The sequence below is a fragment of the Lithobates pipiens genome, unplaced genomic scaffold (assembly GCF_037356315.1).
Source record: "Lithobates pipiens isolate NorthernLeopardFrog02 unplaced genomic scaffold, aLitPip1_a1.2 Scaffold_1, whole genome shotgun sequence".
NCBI classification, from domain to species: Eukaryota; Metazoa; Chordata; class Amphibia; order Anura; family Ranidae; genus Lithobates; species Lithobates pipiens.
In genome coordinates this window covers 62,516,301-62,534,966 of record NW_027507685.1, presented here as the reverse complement: position 1 = coordinate 62,534,966, position 18,666 = coordinate 62,516,301, and the positions used below count along the sequence as shown (strand labels likewise).

The 18,666-nt window shown below is 41.7% G+C and overlaps 19 non-coding genes across 19 annotated transcripts; 10 read left to right on the top strand and 9 right to left on the bottom strand.

Annotated features, from left to right (window-relative positions):
• Positions 1 to 559: 559 nt before the first annotated feature.
• Positions 560 to 632, bottom strand: TRNAR-UCG (transfer RNA arginine (anticodon UCG)). Its single transcript has one exon. It is a non-coding gene; the product is annotated as a tRNA-Arg (tRNA).
• Positions 633 to 904: 272 nt separating this feature from the next.
• On the top strand, positions 905 to 1,014 carry TRNAL-CAA (transfer RNA leucine (anticodon CAA)). Its single transcript has 2 exons — positions 905 to 942; positions 969 to 1,014. It is a non-coding gene; the product is annotated as a tRNA-Leu (tRNA).
• A 616-nt stretch (positions 1,015 to 1,630) lies between these two features.
• Positions 1,631 to 1,703, bottom strand: TRNAR-UCG (transfer RNA arginine (anticodon UCG)). Its single transcript has one exon. It is a non-coding gene; the product is annotated as a tRNA-Arg (tRNA).
• Positions 1,704 to 2,701: 998 nt separating this feature from the next.
• TRNAR-UCG (transfer RNA arginine (anticodon UCG)) lies at positions 2,702 to 2,774 on the bottom strand. Its single transcript has one exon. It is a non-coding gene; the product is annotated as a tRNA-Arg (tRNA).
• Positions 2,775 to 3,046: 272 nt separating this feature from the next.
• TRNAL-CAA (transfer RNA leucine (anticodon CAA)) lies at positions 3,047 to 3,156 on the top strand. Its single transcript has 2 exons — positions 3,047 to 3,084; positions 3,111 to 3,156. It is a non-coding gene; the product is annotated as a tRNA-Leu (tRNA).
• Positions 3,157 to 4,117: 961 nt separating this feature from the next.
• Positions 4,118 to 4,227, top strand: TRNAL-CAA (transfer RNA leucine (anticodon CAA)). Its single transcript has 2 exons — positions 4,118 to 4,155; positions 4,182 to 4,227. It is a non-coding gene; the product is annotated as a tRNA-Leu (tRNA).
• Positions 4,228 to 4,843: 616 nt separating this feature from the next.
• On the bottom strand, positions 4,844 to 4,916 carry TRNAR-UCG (transfer RNA arginine (anticodon UCG)). Its single transcript has one exon. It is a non-coding gene; the product is annotated as a tRNA-Arg (tRNA).
• A 272-nt stretch (positions 4,917 to 5,188) lies between these two features.
• Positions 5,189 to 5,298, top strand: TRNAL-CAA (transfer RNA leucine (anticodon CAA)). The gene is made up of 2 exons: positions 5,189 to 5,226; positions 5,253 to 5,298. It is a non-coding gene; the product is annotated as a tRNA-Leu (tRNA).
• A 616-nt stretch (positions 5,299 to 5,914) lies between these two features.
• TRNAR-UCG (transfer RNA arginine (anticodon UCG)) lies at positions 5,915 to 5,987 on the bottom strand. The gene has a single exon. It is a non-coding gene; the product is annotated as a tRNA-Arg (tRNA).
• A 1,343-nt stretch (positions 5,988 to 7,330) lies between these two features.
• TRNAL-CAA (transfer RNA leucine (anticodon CAA)) lies at positions 7,331 to 7,440 on the top strand. Its single transcript has 2 exons — positions 7,331 to 7,368; positions 7,395 to 7,440. It is a non-coding gene; the product is annotated as a tRNA-Leu (tRNA).
• Positions 7,441 to 9,127: 1,687 nt separating this feature from the next.
• Positions 9,128 to 9,200, bottom strand: TRNAR-UCG (transfer RNA arginine (anticodon UCG)). The gene has a single exon. It is a non-coding gene; the product is annotated as a tRNA-Arg (tRNA).
• Positions 9,201 to 9,472: 272 nt separating this feature from the next.
• TRNAL-CAA (transfer RNA leucine (anticodon CAA)) lies at positions 9,473 to 9,582 on the top strand. Its single transcript has 2 exons — positions 9,473 to 9,510; positions 9,537 to 9,582. It is a non-coding gene; the product is annotated as a tRNA-Leu (tRNA).
• Positions 9,583 to 11,269: 1,687 nt separating this feature from the next.
• On the bottom strand, positions 11,270 to 11,342 carry TRNAR-UCG (transfer RNA arginine (anticodon UCG)). The gene has a single exon. It is a non-coding gene; the product is annotated as a tRNA-Arg (tRNA).
• A 272-nt stretch (positions 11,343 to 11,614) lies between these two features.
• Positions 11,615 to 11,724, top strand: TRNAL-CAA (transfer RNA leucine (anticodon CAA)). Its single transcript has 2 exons — positions 11,615 to 11,652; positions 11,679 to 11,724. It is a non-coding gene; the product is annotated as a tRNA-Leu (tRNA).
• Positions 11,725 to 12,685: 961 nt separating this feature from the next.
• On the top strand, positions 12,686 to 12,795 carry TRNAL-CAA (transfer RNA leucine (anticodon CAA)). Its single transcript has 2 exons — positions 12,686 to 12,723; positions 12,750 to 12,795. It is a non-coding gene; the product is annotated as a tRNA-Leu (tRNA).
• A 1,687-nt stretch (positions 12,796 to 14,482) lies between these two features.
• On the bottom strand, positions 14,483 to 14,555 carry TRNAR-UCG (transfer RNA arginine (anticodon UCG)). The gene has a single exon. It is a non-coding gene; the product is annotated as a tRNA-Arg (tRNA).
• A 272-nt stretch (positions 14,556 to 14,827) lies between these two features.
• On the top strand, positions 14,828 to 14,937 carry TRNAL-CAA (transfer RNA leucine (anticodon CAA)). The gene is made up of 2 exons: positions 14,828 to 14,865; positions 14,892 to 14,937. It is a non-coding gene; the product is annotated as a tRNA-Leu (tRNA).
• Positions 14,938 to 17,695: 2,758 nt separating this feature from the next.
• On the bottom strand, positions 17,696 to 17,768 carry TRNAR-UCG (transfer RNA arginine (anticodon UCG)). The gene has a single exon. It is a non-coding gene; the product is annotated as a tRNA-Arg (tRNA).
• A 272-nt stretch (positions 17,769 to 18,040) lies between these two features.
• Positions 18,041 to 18,150, top strand: TRNAL-CAA (transfer RNA leucine (anticodon CAA)). Its single transcript has 2 exons — positions 18,041 to 18,078; positions 18,105 to 18,150. It is a non-coding gene; the product is annotated as a tRNA-Leu (tRNA).
• The last annotated feature ends 516 nt before the right edge of the window (positions 18,151 to 18,666 follow it).

The window sequence follows — 18,666 nt, the reverse complement described above, 5'->3', positions numbered from 1 at the left end:
ACCATGTCACCGACAAAAAAACATGAAAAAAAATCCAAAAACTTTGCACATCCTACATAAAGATCAAATTCTTGAGGAAAATCTGCTAGACCATGCTGTTAAATCTGTCATTTAAAGTGCAACTTTAGTCAGAAAAGTAAGTCCTGCTACATCTCTTCCGGTTGTCCCATTTTGCATATATACTCATGTAAAACATTAAAAAATATGCTTCTATACACTTTGAAATCCAGTAATACGCTGTTTCAACCTGCTCTGCACATACTCAGTTGCTCTCCCATTTTAGGCATATTTAAGTTATGACACCAGCCATTTGATGATTTGATAGTTTGGTTGAGAACACAAGCAAATGGGACAGTTATCAATCCCGGGATTCAAGGCATGTAACTGTGTTTTGAAACCCTTAAATCAATTGGTTTACTTCCACTTTATGATTTACTTCTGTTTGGAGGCTCTGGGCTTCAGCAAATTGGAAGCCTCCAGCAAGAAGCACGTTGTTATGGCTAAAGCAAGAATTTACGAGTGAAGGTCACAGGAAGGAACTGGAAAGCAGCATAGAAAACGACCACGAAGGGACTCGAACCCTCAATCTTCTGATCCGAAGTCAGACGCCTTATCCATTAGGCCACGCGGTCTGCCACAAGGACATGATTCCGGTTTGTGGCGCCCGGATCAACCAAACACTCGAAGATCACCTGGGACATCTTCTACATTTTTTGCTCAAGGAGATTTGGTAGAAAGGATCTGAAATGTATGACTTGGTGCAAGGTCATGCTTTAAGAAGTGCATTTGCAAAAGGGCCTAGGTTCAGAGTGTTCATACAGCTCCTTGACAATGGTAATAGATCAATAGAGTACCACGAGTAGATGATATTTCCAGAGGAAGCCATAGCACCTCAATATATCTTGTCAGGATGGCCGAGTGGTCTAAGGCGCCAGACTCAAGAGCTGTTTCTTCACATTGTATGGGTGTTCTGGTCTCCAAATGGAGGCGTGGGTTCAAATCCCACTTCTGACAATCTGTTTACACATTTAGCTTGAACTACAATCACCACTCCCGCTGTGTTTTCATGCTACCATGTCACCGACAAAAAAACATGAAAAAAAATCCAAAAACTTTGCACATCCTACATAAAGATCAAATTCTTGAGGAAAATCTGCTAGACCATGCTGTTAAATCTGTCATTTAAAGTGCAACTTTAGTCAGAAAAGTAAGTCCTGCTACATCTCTTCCGGTTGTCCCATTTTGCATATATACTCATGTAAAACATTAAAAAATATGCTTCTATACACTTTGAAATCCAGTAATACGCTGTTTCAACCTGCTCTGCACATACTCAGTTGCTCTCCCATTTTAGGCATATTTAAGTTATGACACCAGCCATTTGATGATTTGATAGTTTGGTTGAGAACACAAGCAAATGGGACAGTTATCAATCCCGGAATTCAAGGCATGTAACTGTGTTTTGAAACCCTTAAATCAATTGGTTTACTTCCACTTTATGATTTACTTCTGTTTGGAGGCTCTGGGCTTCAGCAAATTGGAAGCCTCCAGCAAGAAGCATGTTGTTATGGCTAAAGCAAGAATTTACGAGTGAAGGTCACAGGAAGGAACTGGAAAGCAGCATAGAAAACGACCACGAAGGGACTCGAACCCTCAACCTTCTGATCCGAAGTCAGACGCCTTATCCATTAGGCCACGCGGTCTGCCACAAGGACATGATTCTGGTTTGTGGCGCCCGGATCAACCAAACACTCGAAGATCACCTGGGACATCTTCTACTTTTTTTGCTCAAGGAGATTTGGTAGAAAGGATCTGAAATGTATGACTTGGTGCAAGGTCATGCTTTAAGAAGTGCATTTGCAAAAGGGCCTAGGTTCAGAGTGTTCATACAGCTCCTTGACAATGGTAATAGATCAATAGAGTACCACGAGTAGATGATATTTCCAGAGGAAGCCATAGCACCTCAATATATCTTGTCAGGATGGCCGGGTGGTCTAAGGCGCCAGACTCAAGAGCTGTTTCTTCACATTGTGTGGGTGTTCTGGTCTCCAAATGGAGGCGTGGGTTCAAATCCCACTTCTGACAATCTGTTTACACATTTAGCTTGAACTACAATCACCACTCCCGCTGTGTTTTCATGCTACCATGTCACCGACAAAAAAACATGAAAAAAAATCCAAAAACTTTGCACATCCTACATAAAGATCAAATTCTTGAGGAAAATCTGCTAGACCATGCTGTTAAATCTGTCATTTAAAGTGACACTTTAGTCAGAAAAGTAAGTCCTGCTACATCTCTTCCGGTTGTCCCATTTTGCATATATACTCATGTAAAACATTAAAAAATATGCTTCTATACACTTTGAAATCCAGTAATACGCTGTTTCAACCTGCTCTGCACATACTCAGTTGCTCTCCCATTTTAGGCATATTTAAGTTATGACACCAGCCATTTGATGATTTGATAGTTTGGTTGAGAACACAAGCAAATGGGACAGTTATCAATCCCGGGATTCCAGGCATGTAACTGTGTTTTGAAACCCTTAAATCAATTGGTTTACTTCCACTTTATGATTTACTTCTGTTTGGAGGCTCTGGGCTTCAGCAAATTGGAAGCCTCCAGCAAGAAGCACGTTGTTATGGCTAAAGCAAGAATTTACGAGTGAAGGTCACAGGAAGGAACTGGAAAGCAGCATAGAAAACGACCACGAAGGGACTCGAACCCTCAATCTTCTGATCCGAAGTCAGACGCCTTATCCATTAGGCCACGCGGTCTGCCACAAGGACATGATTCTGGTTTGTGGCGCCCGGATCAACCAAACAGTCGAAGATCACCTGGGACATCTTCTACTTTTTTTGCTCAAGGAGATTTGGTAGAAAGGATCTGAAATGTATGACTTGGTGCAAGGTCATGCTTTAAGAAGTGCATTTGCAAAAGGGCCTAGGTTCAGAGTGTTCATACAGCTCCTTGACAATGGTAATAGATCAATAGAGTACCACGAGTAGATGATATTTCCAGAGGAAGCCATAGCACCTCAATATATCTTGTCAGGATGGCCGAGTGGTCTAAGGCGCCAGACTCAAGAGCTGTTTCTTCACATTGTGTGGGTGTTCTGGTCTCCAAATGGAGGCGTGGGTTCAAATCCCACTTCTGACAATCTGTTTACACATTTAGCTTGAACTACAATCACCACTCCCGCTGTGTTTTCATGCTACCATGTCACCGACAAAAAAACATGAAAAAAAATCCAAAAACTTTGCACATCCTACATAAAGATCAAATTCTTGAGGAAAATCTGCTAGACCATGCTGTTAAATCTGTCATTTAAAGTGCAACTTTAGTCAGAAAAGTAAGTCCTGCTACATCTCTTCCGGTTGTCCCATTTTGCATATATACTCATGTAAAACATTAAAAAATATGCTTCTATACACTTTGAAATCCAGTAATACGCTGTTTCAACCTGCTCTGCACATACTCAGTTGCTCTCCCATTTTAGGCATATTTAAGTTATGACACCAGCCATTTGATGATTTGATAGTTTGGTTGAGAACACAAGCAAATGGGACAGTTATCAATCCCGGGATTCCAGGCATGTAACTGTGTTTTGAAACCCTTAAATCAATTGGTTTACTTCCACTTTATGATTTACTTCTGTTTGGAGGCTCTGGGCTTCAGCAAATTGGAAGCCTCCAGCAAGAAGCATGTTGTTATGGCTAAAGCAAGAATTTACGAGTGAAGGTCACAGGAAGGAACTGGAAAGCAGCATAGAAAACAACCACGAAAGGACTCGAACGCTCAATCTTCTGATCCGAAGCCTTACGCCTTATCCATTAGGCCACGCGGTCTGCCACAAGGACATGATTCTGGTTTGTGGCGCCCGGATCAACCAAACAGTCGAAGATCACCTGGGACATCTTCTACTTTTTTTGCTCAAGGAGATTTGGTAGAAAGGATCTGAAATGTATGACTTGGTGCAAGGTCATGCTTTAAGAAGTGCATTTGCAAAAGGGCCTAGGTTCAGAGTGTTCATACAGCTCCTTGACAATGGTAATAGATCAATAGAGTACCACGAGTAGATGATATTTCCAGAGGAAGCCATAGCACCTCAATATATCTTGTCAGGATGGCCGAGTGGTCTAAGGCGCCAGACTCAAGAGCTGTTTCTTCACATTGTGTGGGTGTTCTGGTCTCCAAATGGAGGCGTGGGTTCAAATCCCACTTCTGACAATCTGTTTACACATTTAGCTTGAACTACAATCACCACTCCCGCTGTGTTTTCATGCTACCATGTCACCGACAAAAAAACATGAAAAAAAATCCAAAAACTTTGCACATCCTACATAAAGATCAAATTCTTGAGGAAAATCTGCTAGACCATGCTGTTAAATCTGTCATTTAAAGTGCAACTTTAGTCAGAAAAGTAAGTCCTGCTACATCTCTTCCGGTTGTCCCATTTTGCATATATACTCATGTAAAACATTAAAAAATATGCTTCTATACACTTTGAAATCCAGTAATACGCTGTTTCAACCTGCTCTGCACATACTCAGTTGCTCTCCCATTTTAGGCATATTTAAGTTATGACACCAGCCATTTGATGATTTGATAGTTTGGTTGAGAACACAAGCAAATGGGACAGTTATCAATCCCGGGATTCCAGGCATGTAACTGTGTTTTGAAACCCTTAAATCAATTGGTTTACTTCCACTTTATGATTTACTTCTGTTTGGAGGCTCTGGGCTTCAGCAAATTGGAAGCCTCCAGCAAGAAGCACGTTGTTATGGCTAAAGCAAGAATTTACGAGTGAAGGTCACAGGAAGGAACTGGAAAGCAGCATAGAAAACGACCACGAAGGGACTCGAACCCTCAATCTTCTGATCCGAAGTCAGACGCCTTATCCATTAGGCCACGCGGTCTGCCACAAGGACATGATTCTGGTTTGTGGCGCCCGGATCAACCAAACACTCGAAGATCACCTGGGACATCTTCTACTTTTTTTGCTCAAGGAGATTTGGTAGAAAGGATCTGAAATGTATGACTTGGTGCAAGGTCATGCTTTAAGAAGTGCATTTGCAAAAGGGCCTAGGTTCAGAGTGTTCATACAGCTCCTTGACAATGGTAATAGATCAATAGAGTACCACGAGTAGATGATATTTCCAGAGGAAGCCATAGCACCTCAATATATCTTGTCAGGATGGCCGAGTGGTCTAAGGCGCCAGACTCAAGAGCTGTTTCTTCACACTGTGTGGGTGTTCTGGTCTCCAAATGGAGGCGTGGGTTCAAATCCCACTTCTGACAATCTGTTTACACATTTAGCTTGAACTACAATCACCACTCCCGCTGTGTTTTCATGCTACCATGTCACCGACAAAAAAACATGAAAAAAAATCCAAAAACTTTGCACATCCTACATAAAGATCAAATTCTTGAGGAAAATCTGCTAGACCATGCTGTTAAATCTGTCATTTAAAGTGCAACTTTAGTCAGAAAAGTAAGTCCTGCTACATCTCTTCCGGTTGTCCCATTTTGCATATATACTCATGTAAAACATTAAAAAATATGCTTCTATACACTTTGAAATCCAGTAATACGCTGTTTCAACCTGCTCTGCACATACTCAGTTGCTCTCCCATTTTAGGCATATTTAAGTTATGACACCAGCCATTTGATGATTTGATAGTTTGGTTGAGAACACAAGCAAATGGGACAGTTATCAATCCCGGGATTCAAGGCATGTAACTGTGTTTTGAAACCCTTAAATCAATTGGTTTACTTCCACTTTATGATTTACTTCTGTTTGGAGGCTCTGGGCTTCAGCAAATTGGAAGCCTCCAGCAAGAAGCACGTTGTTATGGCTAAAGCAAGAATTTACGAGTGAAGGTCACAGGAAGGAACTGGAAAGCAGCATAGAAAACGACCACGAAGGGACTCGAACCCTCAATCTTCTGATCCGAAGTCAGACGCCTTATCCATTAGGCCACGCGGTCTGCCACAAGGACATGATTCTGGTTTGTGGCGCCCGGATCAACCAAACACTCGAAGATCACCTGGGACATCTTCTACTTTTTTTGCTCAAGGAGATTTGGTAGAAAGGATCTGAAATGTATGACTTGGTGCAAGGTCATGCTTTAAGAAGTGCATTTGCAAAAGGGCCTAGGTTCAGAGTGTTCATACAGCTCCTTGACAATGGTAATAGATCAATAGAGTACCACGAGTAGATGATATTTCCAGAGGAAGCCATAGCACCTCAATATATCTTGTCAGGGTGGCCGAGTGGTCTAAGGCGCCAGACTCAAGAGCTGTTTCTTCACATTGTATGGGTGTTCTGGTCTCCAAATGGAGGCGTGGGTTCAAATCCCACTTCTGACAATCTGTTTACACATTTAGCTTGAACTACAATCACCACTCCCGCTGTGTTTTCATGCTACCATGTCACCGACAAAAAAACATGAAAAAAAATCCAAAAACTTTGCACATCCTACATAAAGATCAAATTCTTGAGGAAAATCTGCTAGACCATGCTGTTAAATCTGTCATTTAAAGTGCAACTTTAGTCAGAAAAGTAAGTCCTGCTACATCTCTTCCGGTTGTCCCATTTTGCATATATACTCATGTAAAACATTAAAAAATATGCTTCTATACACTTTGAAATCCAGTAATACGCTGTTTCAACCTGCTCTGCACATACTCAGTTGCTCTCCCATTTTAGGCATATTTAAGTTATGACACCAGCCATTTGATGATTTGATAGTTTGGTTGAGAACACAAGCAAATGGGACAGTTATCAATCCCGGGATTCAAGGCATGTAACTGTGTTTTGAAACCCTTAAATCAATTGGTTTACTTCCACTTTATGATTTACTTCTGTTTGGAGGCTCTGGGCTTCAGCAAATTGGAAGCCTCCAGCAAGAAGCACGTTGTTATGGCTAAAGCAAGAATTTACGAGTGAAGGTCACAGGAAGGAACTGGAAAGCAGCATAGAAAACGACCACGAAGGGACTCGAACCCTCAATCTTCTAATCCGATGTCAGACGCCTTATCCATTAGGCCACGCGGTCTGCCACAAGGACATGATTCTGGTTTGTGGCGCCCGGATCAACCAAACACTCGAAGATCACCTGGGACATCTTCTACATTTTTTGCTCAAGGAGATTTGGTAGAAAGGATCTGAAATGTATGACTTGGTGCAAGGTCATGCTTTAAGAAGTGCATTTGCAAAAGGGCCTAGGTTCAGAGTGTTCATACAGCTCCTTGACAATGGTAATAGATCAATAGAGTACCACGAGTAGATGATATTTCCAGAGGAAGCCATAGCACCTCAATATATCTTGTCAGGATGGCCGAGTGGTCTAAGGCGCCAGACTCAAGAGCTGTTTCTTCACATTGTGTGGGTGTTCTGGTCTCCAAATGGAGGCGTGGGTTCAAATCCCACTTCTGACAATCTGTTTACACATTTAGCTTGAACTACAATCACCACTCCCGCTGTGTTTTCATGCTACCATGTCACCGACAAAAAAACATGAAAAAAAATCCAAAAACTTTGCACATCCTACATAAAGATCAAATTCTTGAGGAAAATCTGCTAGACCATGCTGTTAAATCTGTCATTTAAAGTGACACTTTAGTCAGAAAAGTAAGTCCTGCTACATCTCTTCCGGTTGTCCCATTTTGCATATATACTCATGTAAAACATTAAAAAATATGCTTCTATACACTTTGAAATCCAGTAATACGCTGTTTCAACCTGCTCTGCACATACTCAGTTGCTCTCCCATTTTAGGCATATTTAAGTTATGACACCAGCCATTTGATGATTTGATAGTTTGGTTGAGAACACAAGCAAATGGGACAGTTATCAATCCCGGGATTCCAGGCATGTAACTGTGTTTTGAAACCCTTAAATCAATTGGTTTACTTCCACTTTATGATTTACTTCTGTTTGGAGGCTCTGGGCTTCAGCAAATTGGAAGCCTCCAGCAAGAAGCATGTTGTTATGGCTAAAGCAAGAATTTACGAGTGAAGGTCACAGGAAGGAACTGGAAAGCAGCATAGAAAACGACCACGAAGGGACTCAAACCCTCAATCTTCTGATCCGAAGTCAGACGCCTTATCCATTAGGCCACGCGGTCTGCCACAAGGACATGATTCTGGTTTGTGGCGCCCGGATCAACCAAACACTCGAAGATCACCTGGGACATCTTCTACTTTTTTTGCTCAAGGAGATTTGGTAGAAAGGATCTGAAATGTATGACTTGGTGCAAGGTCATGCTTTAAGAAGTGCATTTGCAAAAGGGCCTAGGTTCAGAGTGTTCATACAGCTCCTTGACAATGGTAATAGATCAATAGAGTACCACGAGTAGATGATATTTCCAGAGGAAGCCATAGCACCTCAATATATCTTGTCAGGATGGCCGGGTGGTCTAAGGCGCCAGACTCAAGAGCTGTTTCTTCACATTGTGTGGGTGTTCTGGTCTCCAAATGGAGGCGTGGGTTCAAATCCCACTTCTGACAATCTGTTTACACATTTAGCTTGAACTACAATCACCACTCCCGCTGTGTTTTCATGCTACCATGTCACCGACAAAAAAACATGAAAAAAAATCCAAAAACTTTGCACATCCTACATAAAGATCAAATTCTTGAGGAAAATCTGCTAGACCATGCTGTTAAATCTGTCATTTAAAGTGACACTTTAGTCAGAAAAGTAAGTCCTGCTACATCTCTTCCGGTTGTCCCATTTTGCATATATACTCATGTAAAACATTTAAAAATATGCTTCTATACACTTTGAAATCCAGTAATACGCTGTTTCAACCTGCTCTGCACATACTCAGTTGCTCTCCCATTTTAGGCATATTTAAGTTATGACACCAGCCATTTGATGATTTGATAGTTTGGTTGAGAACACAAGCAAATGGGACAGTTATCAATCCCGGGATTCCAGGCATGTAACTGTGTTTTGAAACCCTTAAATCAATTGGTTTACTTCCACTTTATGATTTACTTCTGTTTGGAGGCTCTGGGCTTCAGCAAATTGGAAGCCTCCAGCAAGAAGCACGTTGTTATGGCTAAAGCAAGAATTTACGAGTGAAGGTCACAGGAAGGAACTGGAAAGCAGCATAGAGAACGACCACGAAGGGACTCGAACCCTCAATCTTCTGATCCGAAGTCAGACGCCTTATCCATTAGGCCACGCGGTCTGCCACAAGGACATGATTCTGGTTTGTGGCGCCCGGATCAACCAAACACTCGAAGATCACCTGGGACATCTTCTACTTTTTTTGCTCAAGGAGATTTGGTAGAAAGGATCTGAAATGTATGACTTGGTGCAAGGTCATGCTTTAAGAAGTGCATTTGCAAAAGGGCCTAGGTTCAGAGTGTTCATACAGCTCCTTGACAATGGTAATAGATCAATAGAGTACCACGAGTAGATGATATTTCCAGAGGAAGCCATAGCACCTCAATATATCTTGTCAGGATGGCCGAGTGGTCTAAGGCGCCAGACTCAAGAGCTGTTTCTTCACATTGTGTGGGTGTTCTGGTCTCCAAATGGAGGCGTGGGTTCAAATCCCACTTCTGACAATCTGTTTACACATTTAGCTTGAACTACAATCACCACTCCCGCTGTGTTTTCATGCTACCATGTCACCGACAAAAAAACATGAAAAAAAATCCAAAAACTTTGCACATCCTACATAAAGATCAAATTCTTGAGGAAAATCTGCTAGACCATGCTGTTAAATCTGTCATTTAAAGTGACACTTTAGTCAGAAAAGTAAGTCCTGCTACATCTCTTCCGGTTGTCCCATTTTGCATATATACTCATGTAAAACATTAAAAAATATGCTTCTATACACTTTGAAATCCAGTAATACGCTGTTTCAACCTGCTCTGCACATACTCAGTTGCTCTCCCATTTTAGGCATATTTAAGTTATGACACCAGCCATTTGATGATTTGATAGTTTGGTTGAGAACACAAGCAAATGGGACAGTTATCAATCCCGGGATTCCAGGCATGTAACTGTGTTTTGAAACCCTTAAATCAATTGGTTTACTTCCACTTTATGATTTACTTCTGTTTGGAGGCTCTGGGCTTCAGCAAATTGGAAGCCTCCAGCAAGAAGCATGTTGTTATGGCTAAAGCAAGAATTTACGAGTGAAGGTCACAGGAAGGAACTGGAAAGCAGCATAGAAAACGACCACGAAGGGACTCAAACCCTCAATCTTCTGATCCGAAGTCAGACGCCTTATCCATTAGGCCACGCGGTCTGCCACAAGGACATGATTCTGGTTTGTGGCGCCCGGATCAACCAAACACTCGAAGATCACCTGGGACATCTTCTACTTTTTTTGCTCAAGGAGATTTGGTAGAAAGGATCTGAAATGTATGACTTGGTGCAAGGTCATGCTTTAAGAAGTGCATTTGCAAAAGGGCCTAGGTTCAGAGTGTTCATACAGCTCCTTGACAATGGTAATAGATCAATAGAGTACCACGAGTAGATGATATTTCCAGAGGAAGCCATAGCACCTCAATATATCTTGTCAGGATGGCCGGGTGGTCTAAGGCGCCAGACTCAAGAGCTGTTTCTTCACATTGTGTGGGTGTTCTGGTCTCCAAATGGAGGCGTGGGTTCAAATCCCACTTCTGACAATCTGTTTACACATTTAGCTTGAACTACAATCACCACTCCCGCTGTGTTTTCATGCTACCATGTCACCGACAAAAAAACATGAAAAAAAATCCAAAAACTTTGCACATCCTACATAAAGATCAAATTCTTGAGGAAAATCTGCTAGACCATGCTGTTAAATCTGTCATTTAAAGTGACACTTTAGTCAGAAAAGTAAGTCCTGCTACATCTCTTCCGGTTGTCCCATTTTGCATATATACTCATGTAAAACATTTAAAAATATGCTTCTATACACTTTGAAATCCAGTAATACGCTGTTTCAACCTGCTCTGCACATACTCAGTTGCTCTCCCATTTTAGGCATATTTAAGTTATGACACCAGCCATTTGATGATTTGATAGTTTGGTTGAGAACACAAGCAAATGGGACAGTTATCAATCCCGGGATTCCAGGCATGTAACTGTGTTTTGAAACCCTTAAATCAATTGGTTTACTTCCACTTTATGATTTACTTCTGTTTGGAGGCTCTGGGCTTCAGCAAATTGGAAGCCTCCAGCAAGAAGCACGTTGTTATGGCTAAAGCAAGAATTTACGAGTGAAGGTCACAGGAAGGAACTGGAAAGCAGCATAGAGAACGACCACGAAGGGACTCGAACCCTCAATCTTCTGATCCGAAGTCAGACGCCTTATCCATTAGGCCACGCGGTCTGCCACAAGGACATGATTCTGGTTTGTGGCGCCCGGATCAACCAAACACTCGAAGATCACCTGGGACATCTTCTACTTTTTTTGCTCAAGGAGATTTGGTAGAAAGGATCTGAAATGTATGACTTGGTGCAAGGTCATGCTTTAAGAAGTGCATTTGCAAAAGGGCCTAGGTTCAGAGTGTTCATACAGCTCCTTGACAATGGTAATAGATCAATAGAGTACCACGAGTAGATGATATTTCCAGAGGAAGCCATAGCACCTCAATATATCTTGTCAGGATGGCCGAGTGGTCTAAGGCGCCAGACTCAAGAGCTGTTTCTTCACATTGTGTGGGTGTTCTGGTCTCCAAATGGAGGCGTGGGTTCAAATCCCACTTCTGACAATCTGTTTACACATTTAGCTTGAACTACAATCACCACTCCCGCTGTGTTTTCATGCTACCATGTCACCGACAAAAAAACATGAAAAAAAATCCAAAAACTTTGCACATCCTACATAAAGATCAAATTCTTGAGGAAAATCTGCTAGACCATGCTGTTAAATCTGTCATTTAAAGTGACACTTTAGTCAGAAAAGTAAGTCCTGCTACATCTCTTCCGGTTGTCCCATTTTGCATATATACTCATGTAAAACATTAAAAAATATGCTTCTATACACTTTGAAATCCAGTAATACGCTGTTTCAACCTGCTCTGCACATACTCAGTTGCTCTCCCATTTTAGGCATATTTAAGTTATGACACCAGCCATTTGATGATTTGATAGTTTGGTTGAGAACACAAGCAAATGGGACAGTTATCAATCCCGGGATTCAAGGCATGTAACTGTGTTTTGAAACCCTTAAATCAATTGGTTTACTTCCACTTTATGATTTACTTCTGTTTGGAGGCTCTGGGCTTCAGCAAATTGGAAGCCTCCAGCAAGAAGCACGTTGTTATGGCTAAAGCAAGAATTTACGAGTGAAGGTCACAGGAAGGAACTGGAAAGCAGCATAGAAAACGACCACGAAGGGACTCAAACCCTCAATCTTCTGATCCGAAGTCAGACGCCTTATCCATTAGGCCACGCGGTCTGCCACAAGGACATGATTCTGGTTTGTGGCGCCCGGATCAACCAAACACTCGAAGATCACCTGGGACATCTTCTACTTTTTTTGCTCAAGGAGATTTGGTAGAAAGGATCTGAAATGTATGACTTGGTGCAAGGTCATGCTTTAAGAAGTGCATTTGCAAAAGGGCCTAGGTTCAGAGTGTTCATACAGCTCCTTGACAATGGTAATAGATCAATAGAGTACCACGAGTAGATGATATTTCCAGAGGAAGCCATAGCACCTCAATATATCTTGTCAGGATGGCCGAGTGGTCTAAGGCGCCAGACTCAAGAGCTGTTTCTTCACATTGTGTGGGTGTTCTGGTCTCCAAATGGAGGCGTGGGTTCAAATCCCACTTCTGACAATCTGTTTACACATTTAGCTTGAACTACAATCACCACTCCCGCTGTGTTTTCATGCTACCATGTCACCGACAAAAAAACATGAAAAAAAATCCAAAAACTTTGCACATCCTACATAAAGATCAAATTCTTGAGGAAAATCTGCTAGACCATGCTGTTAAATCTGTCATTTAAAGTGACACTTTAGTCAGAAAAGTAAGTCCTGCTACATCTCTTCCGGTTGTCCCATTTTGCATATATACTCATGTAAAACATTAAAAAATATGCTTCTATACACTTTGAAATCCAGTAATACGCTGTTTCAACCTGCTCTGCACATACTCAGTTGCTCTCCCATTTTAGGCATATTTAAGTTATGACACCAGCCATTTGATGATTTGATAGTTTGGTTGAGAACACAAGCAAATGGGACAGTTATCAATCCCGGGATTCCAGGCATGTAACTGTGTTTTGAAACCCTTAAATCAATTGGTTTACTTCCACTTTATGATTTACTTCTGTTTGGAGGCTCTGGGCTTCAGCAAATTGGAAGCCTCCAGCAAGAAGCACGTTGTTATGGCTAAAGCAAGAATTTACGAGTGAAGGTCACAGGAAGGAACTGGAAAGCAGCATAGAAAACGACCACGAAGGGACTCAAACCCTCAATCTTCTGATCCGAAGTCAGACGCCTTATCCATTAGGCCACGCGGTCTGCCACAAGGACATGATTCTGGTTTGTGGCGCCCGGATCAACCAAACACTCGAAGATCACCTGGGACATCTTCTACTTTTTTTGCTCAAGGAGATTTGGTAGAAAGGATCTGAAATGTATGACTTGGTGCAAGGTCATGCTTTAAGAAGTGCATTTGCAAAAGGGCCTAGGTTCAGAGTGTTCATACAGCTCCTTGACAATGGTAATAGATCAATAGAGTACCACGAGTAGATGATATTTCCAGAGGAAGCCATAGCACCTCAATATATCTTGTCAGGATGGCCGGGTGGTCTAAGGCGCCAGACTCAAGAGCTGTTTCTTCACATTGTGTGGGTGTTCTGGTCTCCAAATGGAGGCGTGGGTTCAAATCCCACTTCTGACAATCTGTTTACACATTTAGCTTGAACTACAATCACCACTCCCGCTGTGTTTTCATGCTACCATGTCACCGACAAAAAAACATGAAAAAAAATCCAAAAACTTTGCACATCCTACATAAAGATCAAATTCTTGAGGAAAATCTGCTAGACCATGCTGTTAAATCTGTCATTTAAAGTGACACTTTAGTCAGAAAAGTAAGTCCTGCTACATCTCTTCCGGTTGTCCCATTTTGCATATATACTCATGTAAAACATTTAAAAATATGCTTCTATACACTTTGAAATCCAGTAATACGCTGTTTCAACCTGCTCTGCACATACTCAGTTGCTCTCCCATTTTAGGCATATTTAAGTTATGACACCAGCCATTTGATGATTTGATAGTTTGGTTGAGAACACAAGCAAATGGGACAGTTATCAATCCCGGGATTCCAGGCATGTAACTGTGTTTTGAAACCCTTAAATCAATTGGTTTACTTCCACTTTATGATTTACTTCTGTTTGGAGGCTCTGGGCTTCAGCAAATTGGAAGCCTCCAGCAAGAAGCACGTTGTTATGGCTAAAGCAAGAATTTACGAGTGAAGGTCACAGGAAGGAACTGGAAAGCAGCATAGAGAACGACCACGAAGGGACTCGAACCCTCAATCTTCTGATCCGAAGTCAGACGCCTTATCCATTAGGCCACGCGGTCTGCCACAAGGACATGATTCTGGTTTGTGGCGCCCGGATCAACCAAACACTCGAAGATCACCTGGGACATCTTCTACTTTTTTTGCTCAAGGAGATTTGGTAGAAAGGATCTGAAATGTATGACTTGGTGCAAGGTCATGCTTTAAGAAGTGCATTTGCAAAAGGGCCTAGGTTCAGAGTGTTCATACAGCTCCTTGACAATGGTAATAGATCAATAGAGTACCACGAGTAGATGATATTTCCAGAGGAAGCCATAGCACCTCAATATATCTTGTCAGGATGGCCGAGTGGTCTAAGGCGCCAGACTCAAGAGCTGTTTCTTCACATTGTGTGGGTGTTCTGGTCTCCAAATGGAGGCGTGGGTTCAAATCCCACTTCTGACAATCTGTTTACACATTTAGCTTGAACTACAATCACCACTCCCGCTGTGTTTTCATGCTACCATGTCACCGACAAAAAAACATGAAAAAAAATCCAAAAACTTTGCACATCCTACATAAAGATCAAATTCTTGAGGAAAATCTGCTAGACCATGCTGTTAAATCTGTCATTTAAAGTGACACTTTAGTCAGAAAAGTAAGTCCTGCTACATCTCTTCCGGTTGTCCCATTTTGCATATATACTCATGTAAAACATTAAAAAATATGCTTCTATACACTTTGAAATCCAGTAATACGCTGTTTCAACCTGCTCTGCACATACTCAGTTGCTCTCCCATTTTAGGCATATTTAAGTTATGACACCAGCCATTTGATGATTTGATAGTTTGGTTGAGAACACAAGCAAATGGGACAGTTATCAATCCCGGGATTCCAGGCATGTAACTGTGTTTTGAAACCCTTAAATCAATTGGTTTACTTCCACTTTATGATTTACTTCTGTTTGGAGGCTCTGGGCTTCAGCAAATTGGAAGCCTCCAGCAAGAAGCACGTTGTTATGGCTAAAGCAAGAATTTACGAGTGAAGGTCACAGGAAGGAACTGGAAAGCAGCATAGAAAACGACCACGAAGGGACTCAAACCCTCAATCTTCTGATCCGAAGTCAGACGCCTTATCCATTAGGCCACGCGGTCTGCCACAAGGACATGATTCTGGTTTGTGGCGCCCGGATCAACCAAACACTCGAAGATCACCTGGGACATCTTCTACTTTTTTTGCTCAAGGAGATTTGGTAGAAAGGATCTGAAATGTATGACTTGGTGCAAGGTCATGCTTTAAGAAGTGCATTTGCAAAAGGGCCTAGGTTCAGAGTGTTCATACAGCTCCTTGACAATGGTAATAGATCAATAGAGTACCACGAGTAGATGATATTTCCAGAGGAAGCCATAGCACCTCAATATATCTTGTCAGGATGGCCGGGTGGTCTAAGGCGCCAGACTCAAGAGCTGTTTCTTCACATTGTGTGGGTGTTCTGGTCTCCAAATGGAGGCGTGGGTTCAAATCCCACTTCTGACAATCTGTTTACACATTTAGCTTGAACTACAATCACCACTCCCGCTGTGTTTTCATGCTACCATGTCACCGACAAAAAAACATGAAAAAAAATCCAAAAACTTTGCACATCCTACATAAAGATCAAATTCTTGAGGAAAATCTGCTAGACCATGCTGTTAAATCTGTCATTTAAAGTGACACTTTAGTCAGAAAAGTAAGTCCTGCTACATCTCTTCCGGTTGTCCCATTTTGCATATATACTCATGTAAAACATTTAAAAATATGCTTCTATACACTTTGAAATCCAGTAATACGCTGTTTCAACCTGCTCTGCACATACTCAGTTGCTCTCCCATTTTAGGCATATTTAAGTTATGACACCAGCCATTTGATGATTTGATAGTTTGGTTGAGAACACAAGCAAATGGGACAGTTATCAATCCCGGGATTCAAGGCATGTAACTGTGTTTTGAAACCCTTAAATCAATTGGTTTACTTCCACTTTATGATTTACTTCTGTTTGGAGGCTCTGGGCTTCAGCAAATTGGAAGCCTCCAGCAAGAAGCACGTTGTTATGGCTAAAGCAAGAATTTACGAGTGAAGGTCACAGGAAGGAACTGGAAAGCAGCATAGAAAACGACCACGAAGGGACTCAAACCCTCAATCTTCTGATCCGAAGTCAGACGCCTTATCCATTAGGCCACGCGGTCTGCCACAAGGACATGATTCTGGTTTGTGGCGCCCGGATCAACCAAACACTCGAAGATCACCTGGGACATCTTCTACTTTTTTTGCTCAAGGAGATTTGGTAGAAAGGATCTGAAATGTATGACTTGGTGCAAGGTCATGCTTTAAGAAGTGCATTTGCAAAAGGGCCTAGGTTCAGAGTGTTCATACAGCTCCTTGACAATGGTAATAGATCAATAGAGTACCACGAGTAGATGATATTTCCAGAGGAAGCCATAGCACCTCAATATATCTTGTCAGGATGGCCGGGTGGTCTAAGGCGCCAGACTCAAGAGCTGTTTCTTCACATTGTGTGGGTGTTCTGGTCTCCAAATGGAGGCGTGGGTTCAAATCCCACTTCTGACAATCTGTTTACACATTTAGCTTGAACTACAATCACCACTCCCGCTGTGTTTTCATGCTACCATGTCACCGACAAAAAAACATGAAAAAAAATCCAAAAACTTTGCACATCCTACATAAAGATCAAATTCTTGAGGAAAATCTGCTAGACCATGCTGTTAAATCTGTCATTTAAAGTGACACTTTAGTCAGAAAAGTAAGTCCTGCTACATCTCTTCCGGTTGTCCCATTTTGCATATATACTCATGTAAAACATTTAAAAATATGCTTCTATACACTTTGAAATCCAGTAATACGCTGTTTCAACCTGCTCTGCACATACTCAGTTGCTCTCCCATTTTAGGCATATTTAAGTTATGACACCAGCCATTTGATGATTTGATAGTTTGGTTGAGAACACAAGCAAATGGGACAGTTATCAATCCCGGGATTCCAGGCATGTAACTGTGTTTTGAAACCCTTAAATCAATTGGTTTACTTCCACTTTATGATTTACTTCTGTTTGGAGGCTCTGGGCTTCAGCAAATTGGAAGCCTCCAGCAAGAAGCACGTTGTTATGGCTAAAGCAAGAATTTACGAGTGAAGGTCACAGGAAGGAACTGGAAAGCAGCATAGAGAACGACCACGAAGGGACTCGAACCCTCAATCTTCTGATCCGAAGTCAGACGCCTTATCCATTAGGCCACGCGGTCTGCCACAAGGACATGATTCTGGTTTGTGGCGCCCGGATCAACCAAACACTCGAAGATCACCTGGGACATCTTCTACTTTTTTTGCTCAAGGAGATTTGGTAGAAAGGATCTGAAATGTATGACTTGGTGCAAGGTCATGCTTTAAGAAGTGCATTTGCAAAAGGGCCTAGGTTCAGAGTGTTCATACAGCTCCTTGACAATGGTAATAGATCAATAGAGTACCACGAGTAGATGATATTTCCAGAGGAAGCCATAGCACCTCAATATATCTTGTCAGGATGGCCGAGTGGTCTAAGGCGCCAGACTCAAGAGCTGTTTCTTCACATTGTGTGGGTGTTCTGGTCTCCAAATGGAGGCGTGGGTTCAAATCCCACTTCTGACAATCTGTTTACACATTTAGCTTGAACTACAATCACCACTCCCGCTGTGTTTTCATGCTACCATGTCACCGACAAAAAAACATGAAAAAAAATCCAAAAACTTTGCACATCCTACATAAAGATCAAATTCTTGAGGAAAATCTGCTAGACCATGCTGTTAAATCTGTCATTTAAAGTGACACTTTAGTCAGAAAAGTAAGTCCTGCTACATCTCTTCCGGTTGTCCCATTTTGCATATATACTCATGTAAAACATTAAAAAATATGCTTCTATACACTTTGAAATCCAGTAATACGCTGTTTCAACCTGCTCTGCACATACTCAGTTGCTCTCCCATTTTAGGCATATTTAAGTTATGACACCAGCCATTTGATGATTTGATAGTTTGGTTGAGAACACAAGCAAATGGGACAGTTATCAATCCCGGGATTCAAGGCATGTAACTGTGTTTTGAAACCCTTAAATCAATTGGTTTACTTCCACTTTATGATTTACTTCTGTTTGGAGGCTCTGGGCTT